The sequence below is a fragment of the Myxocyprinus asiaticus genome, chromosome 19 (genome assembly GCF_019703515.2).
Source record: "Myxocyprinus asiaticus isolate MX2 ecotype Aquarium Trade chromosome 19, UBuf_Myxa_2, whole genome shotgun sequence".
NCBI lineage: Eukaryota > Metazoa > Chordata > Actinopteri > Cypriniformes > Catostomidae > Myxocyprinus > Myxocyprinus asiaticus.
This window is the reverse complement of record NC_059362.1, coordinates 9,904,326-9,919,170: the sequence shown is the minus strand read 5'-3', so window position 1 is coordinate 9,919,170 and position 14,845 is coordinate 9,904,326.

The following is a 14,845-nucleotide window of genomic DNA, read 5'->3' as shown; positions in this document are numbered from 1 at the left end:
GCCAACAAAACCACAAATTCCATGCACTCAATAACGGAGTACATAGCATATCCACAGTGGAACACTTGAAGTATAAAACCAAACTTCTTTGGGCAGGTATCTTCAGTGCAGCTCCATCATTTTAGTGAGCAATATGGGCTATGGTGTTGTCACTTACCTGTGTCTAACCAACACCGTGGATGCAAACAATTTACCATTCTACATCTAGAATTGGCAGCCGCACTACTGGCAGCATGAATAGATGATATTCTGAGAAAAGAACTTCAGATGAATCTCAGAGAATCAGTGTTCTGGACTGACAGCAGTGCTTTACTTCGCTACATCTTCAATAAAACCAGACGATTTCATATATACATTGCCAACAGATTGTCTGCCATCAGAGAGCTATCGAACCCTAAGCAGCGGCGTTGTGTCAATTCTACATGTAATCCAGCTGATGATGCCTCATGTGGCCTTTCTGCAGACTCTTTTCTGAAATATACACAGTGGATGGATGGCCCAGACTTCTTAAAACAACCTGAGTCTTAATGGCCAAAACCATTATGTGGCTTTGACCACATTGCTAAGGATGACCCTAAAGTCAAAGATGTGGCTGTGGTCAGCACTATAACTAAACAAATATAACAGGAACCTACAGATATGTTACTTGAATATTTTTTTCTCAGTGGCACAAGATAAAAAAGCTGTGTCATGGATTCTTAAATTCAAAGACACCCTGTGTCAGTTGTGCAAGAAAAGAGCTTGTGATGAACATGAAAATTGCCAGTGGTAAAGAGATTGAAAAGCAAATGATGTCATTTAAGAAATCTCTAAGCAACCAAAGCCTGTCAGCAGAGAATCTGACTGATGCAGAAAAGGCCATCATCAGCTATTTCCAGAGTCAGCACTTCTTCCAAAGAGATTGTTGCTCTTGAAAAAGGTGGTTCAGCACCACAAAAGAGCCCTATCCTTAAGCTTGGCCCTAATATGGAAGAACAGTTGGAGGGAGACTTACTAAAGCTGCAATTCCCATGAGTACAAAGCATCCAATCATTATCCACAAAGCATGACATGTGTCAAGACTTTTTCTTACACATATACATGAGCATACGGGACACAGTGGTAGGAATCATATGTTGGCCAAACTGAGGCACAAATATTGGATTCCATGCACCAACTCTGCTGCAAGAAAAATAATTTATGATTGTAAATTTAGCTCCCGTAAACACACGAAGTTACTTACCCAAAAGATGGCAGATCTTCCCAAAAGTAGAATCTCTCCAGATTCCCCTCTATTCACTAGTGTTTGGACAGACTTTTTTGGACTAGTTGAAGTAAAGCGTGGTTGGAGTTGTAACAAATGATATGGATTTATATTCACCTGCCTTGCCAGTTGTGCTGTCCATCTTGACATGGCTTACAGTCTTGATACAGATTATATGTATTAATGCAATTTGTAGATTTATTTGTCAAAGGGGTCAAATGGAAGAAATTAGATCTGACAATGACAACAAACTACGTTGCTAATGAAAAGGAACTGAGAAAAGCAGCGAAATCCCTAGATAACAGTAAAATAAAAAGTTCGTTAAATGTTGGAATTAAATGGATTTTCACTCCCCCTACTGTTTCCCATCATGGTGGTGTATGGAAGCACTTGATTAAGCAGGTAAAAAGCACTCTCACATCAGTATTAAAGCAGCAAGCACTAGATGATAAAGGCCTTCAAACTGCTCTTTGCGAAGTTGAGGCAATACTAAATGATAGGCCTTTAACTACAGTATCCGACTACCCTAATGACTTAGAACCCCTAACACCAAATCACTTGCTTCTAAAAGGAAAACCTCCTGGTATGTTTCAAAATAATGATATGTACTCAAGATGCAGATGGAAACAAGTGCAATATTTGGTGGATCTATTCTGGAAAAGGTGGGTTAAACCAGTGTTTCCCAACCACTGTGCCTTGGCACACTAGTGTGCCGTGAAAGATTGTCAGGTGTGCCGTGGAAAATTATCAAATTCCACAAAATAAATAAAAAATGTAAAAATAATCGGCACTTGGCTACAGCAGCGCATGCACAGTGAATTTGTGTCTGACAGAAATAGAGCTTGAACTCTGAAGAAGAGGCACTCGTGAAACTTTTTATTTGTAAACAAGCTGAATGACCCGGTATATGTACCGACTGTCTGAATGATGTCCGCTTGTTGTTTGTTCACTTTGGCATCTTTCGTCTTCCTTGTTCATCAAGGCGATAAAAGTGTGGAAGAGCTACGATTAATGTGTAAAAGTGAGTGATGTTTATACACGTTATGGGGCTTAAAAAACGTCTGTCCACGGACAGCCTACGTGGAGCCTATTAAATAAGTTGCAGGTGGGATGCTGTTTTGGACAGAGTTCTTTAGCTATGGTCTCCCAAGTACAACTTATTTGATGGGCCTCAGATAGGTGGTCTCTGGACAATCCATTTTGAAGTCATATTTATTATTTAGGTGCATATTTTTAAATAAAACCATTTGTATAATATTCTAAACACACCATTTAACATATGTATGCAATTTAAAACTCATAAAATGCATATTATTGCATAAAAACGTCTGTCCAGTGACAGCCTACGTGGAGCCTGTCAAATAAGTTGCAGGTGGGCACTTCCTGTATGACTAAGCAATAACACAGGAAGTGCCTAACTGTAACTTATTCAATAGGCCCCAATTAGGTATTACATGAACAATGCATAAACAAGTGACATTTAATTCATTTATTCATATTTATTGACAAAACCACATTTATAATGCTCAGGACACACCATTTAACATATGTATGCTATTTAAAACTCATAAAAATGCATATTTTCGCATAAAAACATCTGTCCACAGACAGCCTACCTGGAGCCTGTCAAATAAGTTTCAGGTGGGCACTTCCTGTATGAACTGGTGAAAATAACCTTAAATTTCATGCTAAGACCTAGGGGCTTTGAATAATTCATCTTTTGGCCCTCATAAACAAAGTATAAAAAAATTGTGTCTCTCACCTATTGGGAAGTACTTAAAAAATCAAGAAAAATATTCTGGAAAAATAAATGTCATTCCCTATCTGTCACTCACTCGACGTTGTGTCGATGTAGTGACACTAGGGGTCACTCTTGGGAGCCCGAGACACCTCTGGTCTTTGAAAAAAGGCCAATGAAAATTGGTGAGTGGTATTTGCATACCACTCCCCCGGACATACGGGTATAAAAGGAGCTGGTATGCAACCACTCATTCAGATTTTCTGTTCGGAGCTGAACGGTCGATGTTTACTGAGCTGACTGCTCATTCACCTCTGCTGGATCTGACGGCGCATTTCAGCGGCTTCTCCCTCCTCTGCACTGGTGCACTGCAGAGAAGGCCCCTGGGCTCTTCGGCAGAACAAAGAGAGTATATTTTTCTAAAAGAGTATATTTCTCTAAAAGAGCGGCACACATGGAATGTATTTTTAAAGACTCATCTTTTTAAAGATGCCTTTCTGTTTGTGTGTTATTCCTGTTGCGGTCGTTTCCTCTCAACTTTGGACGGTCACGATTGCTGTCTTTTGTGTCTGGGCATGACCCACATGGAGACAGCATTTGTGGATGGATCATGTCCATGAACATGACCATGGCAACATTGCGGCCACAGCTTGCTTTCGTAAGAAAGGCTCCCCGCCTTGGTCCTTCTACCTACGGGTATGAGGCCAGCGCAGCTAGCACTGGGGGCAATTTGGGGACCCCAATGGGACCACCCCTGCTGGATATCCCCCCACAGACCTCCCATTCCCCAGCACGTTCGTCTGCACTGATCGGGCTTCCGGATGAATCCACTGGCTTGTCTCATGGCGAGTTCGACCTCTTGTTCGGAGCCCGCGAAGCTGATGACCTCTCGAGTGCAGCATCGGAGAGCGGGCTCGTCCAGTCGGACGCAGAAGCCTCAGCTGGGCTCCCTCCCTTGGGGACGATTGCCGAGTCACAGGCTGTTGCGGAAATGACGGACATGCTTTCCCAGGCAGCCGCGAGCGTCGGGCTAGAGTGGAACCCTCCGCTGTACCCTAAACCCTCGTGGTTCGATGATTGTTTCATGGGCTCACGGCGCCACTCAAAGCAGCCACGCCCTGCTCCAGTCCCTTTCATCCCGGAAGTGCATGAGGAGCTGACAAAATTGTGGGAGGCACCTCAACCTAGTCAAGATGGGTGAGGCCGACAAGGAACGGTTCCTTGCTGCCCCTATCTCCCAGGTTGGCCTATTCGGCGACACATCGAGGACTTTGCCCAGCAGTTCTCGACGGTGAAGCAATAGATGGAGGCTATCCGGCACATCCTACCCCGGTGTGGCTCAAGATCCCGCACCCCGCCTGCTCGTCGCCAAGGGCGTCCCCCTGCAGTGACTGCACTGTTTGCAATGGGCACGCAACCGCCGGCTTATGGACGGGCCCGCGGCTGCGTTGGCACATCAACCGCCTCAAGTTGCTCGCCCTGCGGAGGTTCCGGCCATTGATCCAGGGCAAGCACGGCAGCATATGTCAACCGTCAAGACGGTCTGCGCTCTTGTTGTATGTCCCTGGAGTCAGCAGCACCTCAAGCTGCTGCGAGCCACTAACATCCCGGGCGACCTCAACACTGCAGCGGACGCGCTGTCACGGCAGGTTACCCTCAGGGGAGAGTGGAGACTCCACCCTCAGGTGGTCTAGGTGATCTGGAGTCGATTCGGACAGGCACAGGTAGACCTGTTCGTCTCCCAAGAATCCTCCCACTACCCACTACCCAAATTGCACATGCTGACACGACGAGTGCCCCTTATCGACATACTAAGAGGACTAAGGCCTAGGAGGCTAAATTATTTTCAATAGCTCTCTCTGCCTGTCATAGAAATCAATGAGACAGACTGCCTGAGAGGCCTAAATGCACCAGTACATTCATCAGATTATTTATAGTTATTTGGATGAGTTTTGGGATTACACAACATTCAAGGCGCTCAGGGCTTCCCATTGAACACATTTATATAACCCACAAGTCTTGAAAATGTTGATTTTGCATGAAAAATGACTGTCCACGGACCACCTATTTGGCGGCCTTGAAATAGGTTGCACGCGGGCACTTCCTGTGTGACCTGGTGAAAAAAAATGTAAATTTTATGCTAAGACCTTGGGGCTTTGAATGCTTCATCGTAGGGCCTTTACAAACAACATATTAAAAAGCCGTGTCTCTCAGAGTTTAGGAGGTACTTAAAATTAAAATCAAGAAAAATATTATAGAAAAAATAAATGTCACTTTAAGTGCACAAGTCAGCCAATTAAGCCCTTAACGAACTCATTCAGACTTCAAACTTTGCACACTGTCTAAGGGGCCCCTGAGAAGCTAAAGATTTGAAATTGGATTCAACTGGAGCTTTCTGAGGGGTGTACACGAATTACCTATAGAAATGAATGAAGTAAGTTGCTCATGGGATGTGCCCTGGCAGAGTGCCCAGGGGTCCCACAGACTCCAAATTTCACATGCTGATACGACGAGTGCCCCTTATCGACATACTAAGAGGACTAGGGCCTAGGATGCAAAGAAGTATTTTTCATTATTTTCAATAGATTTCTCTGCCTGTCATAGAAGCGTATGAGACAGACTGCCTGAGAGGCCTAAATGCACCAGTAAATTCATCAGATAATTTATAGTTATTAGGATGAGTTTTGGGATTACACCACAAGCAAGGCACTCAGGGCTTCCTATTGAACACGTTTATATAACCCACAAGTCTTGAAAATGTTGATTTTGCATGAATCCTATTTGGCGGCCAAACAACTATTAGTACTTTAAAAAAAAATTACACCCCATGCAAGGCACTCAGGGCTTCCCATTGAACATGTTTATGCAATTTACAATTCATAAACATTTATATTTTGTATAAAAAACATCTGTCCATGGACAGCCTACGTGGAGCTTGTCAATTAAGTTGCAGGTGAGCACTTATGGCAAAAACACAGGAAGTGCCCTCTTCTGAGCTAACTAGCTGACTTTTCTCAACTTAACCACTTGTTTTACACCCAGAACAGTCAAATAGTGGTATTTATCAAACTTACAGTTCAATAAAGTGCATAATTTGCAAACAAAACCACTCTGTCCACAGAAAGCCTATTTGAATTAAAAATAGATTGCACATGGGATGTACACTGGGATCATGTCCGGGGGGTCATACAGACCCCAAATTTGACATGGTGACACCTCGAGAGCCCCTCGACAACATACTAAGGGGGTGGCCTTTTTGGTGCCGTTTTGGTCTAAATTCAATTAAATGGGTTTAAAGGGCACTGGGTGGGCACAGCAGGCACCCACCTTGTGGTCTGGGGCAAAACCAAGTGAAAACCAGGCAAAAAATATTAAGTACCATAAATGACCAAAAACGCACTTATAACGACTCTGGGGGATGCCCAGGCACTGCCCGTCATGAACTGTGGCGACGATGGGTATCAGTGGGCATCCCAGGGGATCTGGCATGCAAAAGTGTTATTTAGTAGGTAAGGGGACAAATACTCATTCTGTGGACATAAGAAAGACTATGGTGAAGTTTAGGTGGCAAGGGGGCACCATAGACACTTCATGGACGTGATGAAGACCATTAGGAAGACTAGTATGTAAGGGGACAAAATGACACTCTGTGTCACAATGGATACTTATAATGGAGCTTATGGGGAGTGGACACTAGGAGACTGGGGGACAATCCCCCGTATGCCCGTTCTAACACCAGACCACCTCTAGTGGTGTCCATACAGTGCCTTTGACCTCTTAGTCCTGCCTTCCAAGATTAAGGGGAAAGATGCCAACTCATAAATTATATAGCACGTATGGGGGATCCGAATTCAACCTACAATCCATCGCACCTAATATTCGACCAATGGCAGCTTAAACGAATGGGAAAATTTCCACGAACCACCTAGGTTCCCTCATGAGCACTTTTCTAGAATAGTGCTGAGAAGTGCTCTTCCCTCTCCAGGAAGGAGAGTACTACGGAAACCACATCCTGCCGAAGGGAGTTAGCATGTGGAGAATACCTCACATGGACTTACCAACGGGGAAGTTCACATATGGAATGATACCACAGGAGGACCTTATCTATAGAGAGGGTACGCAACACAGTGGCCGAGGCAGAGAAAGCTCTGATGAGGGGAAACACAAGGTCCACCTAAGGGGAACCGAACAGTGAAAACTCATCATACGGGATTACCAAGGGGGAATCACCACGCATGGAGCACTGAGCCCGAGCACACAGGTTCAACTGAAAAGGGGAATACCATGAGTACTGGGCCTGGTGGCATCACTCCTCCGCCGAGTTCATCACCTGAACAGTACTAAAGAATTAAAGAGGTGTCCGGAGTTCGCCAGAACGGGGAACCGTTGTGGACAAAAAGTGCACATTATCACCTTTGAAAAAGGTGAAAGGCGCAATGCAAGCGGTACACCCAACTGGCCGCCTGCTCTACCTGCTGTTACCGTGCAACTCTCGGGTTGAAACCGGGTCTATGTGTAGGTTATAAAACCTCGCAAAGGTATTGGGTGTAGTCCAACCCGCAGTTCTGCATATGTCTGCAAGAGAGGCCCCCCTTGCCAGTGCCCAGGAGGACACAACACTTCTAGTGGAAAGCGCCCGGTCTCCCAAGTGACACGGCAATCCTGAGACTGGTATGCGAGGAAAATGGCATCCACAATCCAATGGGTTAATCTCTGCTTGGAGACAGCTTTCCCCTTCTGCTGTCCTCCAAAACAGACAAAGAGCTGCTCCGAGTGTCTAAAGCTCTGCGTGTGGTCCAGATAGATGTGCAGAGAGTGAACTGGACACAGCAACGACAAGGCTGGGTCTTCCTCTTCTGAAGGGAGCGCTTGCAGGTTCACCACCGGGTCCCGAAAATGAGTGGTGGGAACTTTGGGCACGTAAACGGGCCGGGGTCTCAAGATCACGTGAGAGTTTGCTGGCCTGAACTCCAGGCATTCGCTAATAACAGAGAGCACCTGCAGGTCCCCCACCCTCTTGATGGGAGTGAGCGCCACCAGGAGGGCTGTCTTCAGGGACAGAGTGCTGAGCTCGGCCTACTCCAGAGGCTCAAAGTGGGCTCTCTGTAGGGCAGGTAGGCCCACAGAGAGATACCAAGAGGAGATCAGGTGCGGTCTTGGAGGATTCAACCTCCTCACACCTTTGAGGAACCTGTTGATCAGGTCATGCTGTTGTGAGGGTCTCCCATCCAGTGTATCATGGTGAGCTGCTATGGCAGCTATACACTTTCAGGGTAGAGGGAGACAGCCATCTCTCCAGCCCTTCCTGAAGGAAAGACAGCACAGACCCGACGGCGCATCTCTGTGTGTCTTCCCCATGGGAATAACACCAGTTAGCGAAAAGACGCCACTTCAAGGCATACAGCCGCCTTGTAGAGGGGGCCCTGGCCTGAGTGATCATGTCTACCACCGCTGGCAGAAGACCTGCTAGGGGGGCATCAGACAGGAAGTACCACAGGGGGCAGTGAGAGGAGTCTTGGGAGGTGAACAGGTCTATTTGCGCCTCTCCGAATCTCCCAAATCAGCTGGACTACGTGGGGGTGGAGCCTCCACTCACCGCGGAGCATTACCTGCTGTGAGAGCATGTCTGCTGCACGGTTGAGGATGCCCGTAAGGTGAGTGGCCTGCAGAGACTTCAAGGTCTGCTTACTCCAAAGAGGAGGCAGCGGGTGAGTTGCGACATGCATACGCTGCCTCGGCAGTTTATGTATGCTACGGTCGCTGTGTTGTTGGTTTGGACCAAGACATGCTTACCATGAATCAACGGCCGAAGCCTCCTCAGGGCCAGCAATACTGCCAGCAACTCTAAGGAGTTGATGTGCCATTGGAGTCAGGGCCCCGTCCAGAGCCCCGACACTGCCAGCCCATTGCACACGGTGCCCCAGCCCGAATTTGAGGCATCCGTCGTGACCGCGACGCACCTTGAGGCCTGCTCTAGGGGAACACCTGCCCATAGAAATGGCAGGTCCGACCAAGGGCTGAAATTCTGATGGCACTGTGGCGTGATGGTCACACGCCGGGTGCCATGGCGCCATGACCAACTCGGGACTCGAGTCTGTAGCCAGTGCTGCAGCGGTCTCATATGCATCAACCCAAGGGGGAGAACTGCCGCCGAGGATGCCATATGCCCCAGGAGCCTCTGAAATTGTTTCACTGGCACCGCTACCTTCTGCCTGAAGGTCTTTGGCTGCGAATCAATCCTGATGTCGTACTGACACCAGGATGCGCTTCTGTGTTAACATCCTGAACGGAAGCCTGTGTAAAGCCTTATTCAGGGCATGCAGGTCCAAGATTTGTTGCGACCCTCCCCCTCTCTTGGGCACAGTAAAATAAGGGCTGTAGAAGCCCTTGTGCAACTCGGCTACGGGGACAGGCTCTATTGCTTCCTTCCCCAGAAGGGTGGCAACTTCCGCCCGGAGAACGGAGGCACCCTCGCCCTGCAGCATAGTGGAAAGGATGCCACTGAACCGGGGTGGGCGTTTGGCGAACTGGATCGCGTAGCCGAGGTGAATCGTCCTGATGAGCCACCATGAGGGGCTGGACCAGGCCTCCAGTCTCCATGACAGCAGCACCAGGGGGACGACTGGACTTACCATGCCCAGGCAGTGTGGTTCATGGCAAGGAAGAGCAGGCACCCCACCTGGAAGACAGCCCATCTGGGGTTCTTGGGGGCCGGCTGACAAGCAGGTGGAGCTTCCCACGGGAGGATCTTCCCACGGGAGGATCTTTTTCTCTGAGGCCGGTGTGCGGGCTCCGATGGTACAGGAGCCGGGGCTGGAACCGCAGAGGAATGGCTCTGGCGAGAAGCAGACGGGGTGCGGCACCTCAGTGGCCTGAAGGCGGCTGGGTCGCCCCGCGGCAGGATGTGTTTAATTGCCTCGGTCTGCTTCTTCACCATTGAGAACTGATGGGTGAAATCCTCGACGTGTCGACAAAAAGCCCCCCTTAGGAGATGGGCGTATCAAAAAATCGGACTTTCTCGGCATCTCGCATCTCCGCAAGGCTGAGCCACAGGTGCCACTCTTGGACCACAAGCATAGACATCGTCCAGCGCAGGGCACGCGCCATGACCTCCGTCGCACGTAAGGCGAGGTCGTTCGCAGTGTGCAGATTCTGCACCAGCACTGGGTTGGTCCTACCCTCGTGTAGATCTTTTAGCACCTTGGCCTGGTCGACCTGCAGGATGGCCATGGCATGCAGAGTGGAAGCGGCCTGACCCGCAGCCTTGTAAGCCTTCGTCATTAAAAAGGAAGAGAACTTACTGGTCTTGGAAGGGAGCCTTGGTCGGTCAAGCCAGGTGGCTGCACCCTGCGGGCAAAAATGCACCGCTACAGCACGCTCTACCTGGGGGAGCTCGACATATCCCTTAGCCGCTCCGCTGTCGAGGGTAGTCAGAGTGGACGAGCCCGCAAAGCGTGTACGGGCAGTAAAAGTTCCTCATGCACTTCCGGGATGAAAGGCACTGGGGCACAGCGAGGCCGTGAGTCGCGCTCCGAGCCCAGAAACCAATCATCCAGCCGTGAACGCTCAGGGCAGGGTGGAGGGATCCACTTCAGCCCGATGTTCGCAGCCACCCGGGCAAGCACGGCTGCCATCTCAGCATCCGCCTCATCCTGTGCTCTACCGCCCATGGCGGGAGCTCAGAAGATTCGTCCACTTCCGATAGCAGAAGCCCGCCCTCTGATGCCGTGACCGAAAGCTCATCCTTGTCGTGAGCTGTCAACGACACATTAAACCCACCCTGAGGCAGACCGCCTGTATCACTCAACAGCTCATCCGGACAGAACGAGCGTGCTGGGGGATGGGAGGTCTGCAGGGGCTGAGCTGGCGAAAACGCTCCCATGTCCACATCCAGATCGCCAGCAGTGCTTGCCGACCCGGCCGGCTGAGCGTCAGCCCAGGATGGACCAGGTCGGGGAGCAGCCGCGGTGGCTCCTTGCCGAAGAAGGAAGTGAGCCGTGACCGCAACGTTCTCATGGGCATGTTCTTGCAACGAGAACACAACCCTCCCATGAAAGCCGCCTCAGCGTGCTGGCGCCCCAGACACTTGAGGCAGATTTCATGGGTAACTGGAGGGGAGAGATAACGGCCACATCCAGTAGTGCAAATGCGGAAGGACATATTTAAAAAGACGGCAAGCATTTGCGCGAGCTCTTTTAGAAGGAAAATATACTCTTTCTTGAATATACTCTTTTAGCACCTGCAGACTCAGGCTGCCAAAATGCCCAGGGGAAGCACAGCACTCAACCGTGTGAGGGTGACTGCTGATATGCTCTGTAAAAATCCATCAGTGTAGCAAGAGGTGAGAGGACAAACACACACACGCACACATGCATTAGGCTGAATGAGTGATGCATGCCATCTCCTTTTATACCCGTATGTCCGGGGCGGAGAGTGCCATGCAAATTCCACTCGCCAATTTTCATTGGCCTTTTCTATTTGGATTGGACTCAAGATGGCGCCGAGTATGGCTGCTGTGTTGCAAGCTCCAACACAACATGGTAGTGTTTTGTTTGTTTTGTTTACAATTCTTATGTTTTTTGTCTTGGATGTTGTCTGCCTTATTGTCTACGACAGACAAACACTTTTGGACATTGGTTCAGCAATTTCACTCCTTAAACCGAACTTCAAATTCCTCAATGCCGACCCGCTGTTTACAAACACGCAAGCGGAGCCCTTTGTCTGGGCAGCCCGGACGGGGAAACGCAGGAGGAAAAGGGGAAACAGAGCCGGCATCAGAGTAAGATGCCACGCAAATCGACCCCCGCTACCCAGTATTCTACTGGCAAATGTTCAGTCTCTGGATAACAAGCTCTGCGAGCTGAAAGCGCAGATCTCTTTCCAACGAGAGACAAGGGACTGCTGCATTATCTGCCTTACGGAAACTTGGATGTCTGCTGAGATTCCAGATTCAGCCATTGAACCAGAGACAGAGTGAAAGACCTCTGAGGTAAAAGCAGAGGTGGTGGTGTATGTTTTATGATCAACAAATCCTGGTGTGATCAGAGGAACATACATTCTATCAAGTCTTTCTGCTCTCCTGATCTGGAATTTCTCATGCTTCTGTGTCGACCATTCTGGCTACCGAGGGAATTCACAGCGGTCATTATCACTGCTGTGAATATCCCCCCACAAGCCGACACAGACCAGGCACTCAAGCAACTGTACGGGATTATAAGCAAGCAGGAAACCACGCACCCTGAGGCCACATTCATTGTGACCGGGGACTTTAATAAAGCCAGTTTCAAATCAGTCGCACCAAAATACCACCAGCACATTAGTTTCAACACACGAGGGGACCAGGTTTTGGACCATTGCTACTCTCCCTTCCGTGATGGCTACAAATCCCTCCCCCGCCCACCATTTGGCAAATCAGACCACTCTTCCATTCTGCTTCTGCCCGCTTACAGGCAGAAACTGAAACAGGAAGCACCCACCCTCAGACTCTACGCTACAAGACTGTTTTGATCACACGGACTGGGAGATGTTCCGGTCCGCCTCTGATGACGACATCGAGCTTTACGCTGATAGCGTAATGTGTTTCATCAGAAAATGCGTAGAGGACGTCTTTCTGACCAGAACAACACGGATCTATCCGAACCAGAAGCCATGGATTAATAGCGATGTTTGCACGGCACTTAATGTGCGGACCTCCGCTTATAATTCCAGGAATGCGGAGGAGCATATAGAAGTCAGTTATGCCCTCCGAACAGCAAAACGCCAGTACAGGAACAAGATTGAAGGACAGTTTAACACCACCAACTCTAGAAGCATGTGGCAGGGAATTAACATCATCACGGACTTTAAAGGGAATAAAAACTCCGCCATGAACACCGCTGCCTCTCTCCCAGATGAGCTAAATACTTTTAATGCTCGTTTTGAGGGAAATAACACCGCCCTCGCGGAGAGAGCTCTCGTAGCCGAAGCTACAGAGGTTAGTTCACTCTCCGTCTCTGTAGCGGATGTAACCCGATCCTTCCGACGGGTGAATATCCGCAAAGCCGCGGGCCCAGACGGCATTCCAGGCCGCGTCATCAGAGCGTGCGTGAACCAGCTGGCTGGTGTTTTTATGGACATTTTCAACCTTTCCCTCTCTTTGTCTGTAGTTTCCACATGCTTTAAAACATCCACCATTGTGCCTGTTCCAAAGCAATCAAAAATCACTTGCTTAAATGACTGGCGTCCTGTTGCTCTGACCCCCATCATCAGCAAATGCTTTGAGAGACTAATCAGAGATTACATCTGCTCTGTGCTGCCTCTCTCTCTAGACCCATTGCAGTTTGCTTACCGCAACAACCGCTCCACTGATGATGCCATTGCATCTACAATACACACTGCTCTCTCCCACCTGGAAAAAAGAACACTTATGTGAGAATGTTGTTTGTAGACTACAGCTCAGCATTCAGCACCATAGTGTCCTCCAAGCTAGATGAGAAACTCTGGGCTCTGGGCTTAAACAGCTCGCTGTGCAGCTGGATCCTGGACTTCCTGTCAAGCAGACGCCAGGTGTTTAGAATAGGCAGCAACATCTCCTCATTACTGACCCTCAACACTTGAGCCCCACAGGGCTGTGTTCTCAGCCCACTCTTGTATTCCTTGTACACACATGACTGTATGGCAACACATAGCTCCAATGCCATCAAGTTTGCTGATGACACAACGGTGGTAGGTCTGATCACTGACAATGATGAAACAGCCTACAGAGAGGAGGTGCACACTCTGACACACTGGTGTCAGGAGCACAACCTCTCCCTCAACGTCAGTAAGACTAAGGAGCTTGTGGTGGACTTCAGAAGAAAAGACAGAGAACACAGTCCCATCACCATCAATGGAGCACCAGTGGAGAGAGTCAGCACCTTCAAGTTCCTGGGTGTCCACATCACTGAGGAACTCACATGGTCCATCCACACTGAAGTCGTTGTGAAGAAGGCTTATCAGCGCCTCTTCTTCCTGAGACGGCTGAGGAAGTTTGGAATGAACTGCCACATCCTCACACGGTTCTACACCTGCACTGTAGAGAGCATCCTGACTGGCTGCAATCTCTGCCTGGTACGGCAATAGCACAGCCCACAACCGCAAAGCACTGCAAAGGGTGGTGCGAACTGCCAGACACATCATTGGAGATGAGCTTCCCTCCCTCCAGGACATATATACCAGGCAGTGTGTGAAAAAAGCTCGGAGGATCATCAGAGACTCCAGCCACCTAAGCCATGGGCTGTTCTCACTGCTACCATCAGGCAGGCGGTATCGCAGCATCAGGACCCGCACCAGCCGACTCCATGATAGCTTCTTCCCCCAAGCAATCAGACTTTTGAACTCTTGATCTCCCACGATCAAAATACATCAACACTGCACTTTATTACTCTTACTCTCATATCTCACACCGGACTGTCATAAATTATATTATTATTATATTATATTCATTCTTAACAACTTACTATCAGCCGACAGCCTGAATGTCAATACAGTACAATACAACCTACTGTACATTCTATATATACTATATATACTTTTTTTTATTGAATAATGTGTATCTATATTGTGTGTATTGTATACTGTACAGTGAATGTTATTATTTGTATATTGTGTTGTGTGTAATTATGTGTATATTAAACTTTAAATTGTGTTGTGTTAATTTGATGTTATTGTAAATTGGTATATGTCTCATCACTGTCACGACTGCTATGTTGATCGGAACTGCACCCAAGAATTTCACACACCATTGCACTTGTGTATATGGCTGTGTGACCATAAAAGTGATTTTGATTTTAAGCAAAGGTGATTGGGGCTCTCAAGATCGAACCCCTAGTGTCACTACATCGACA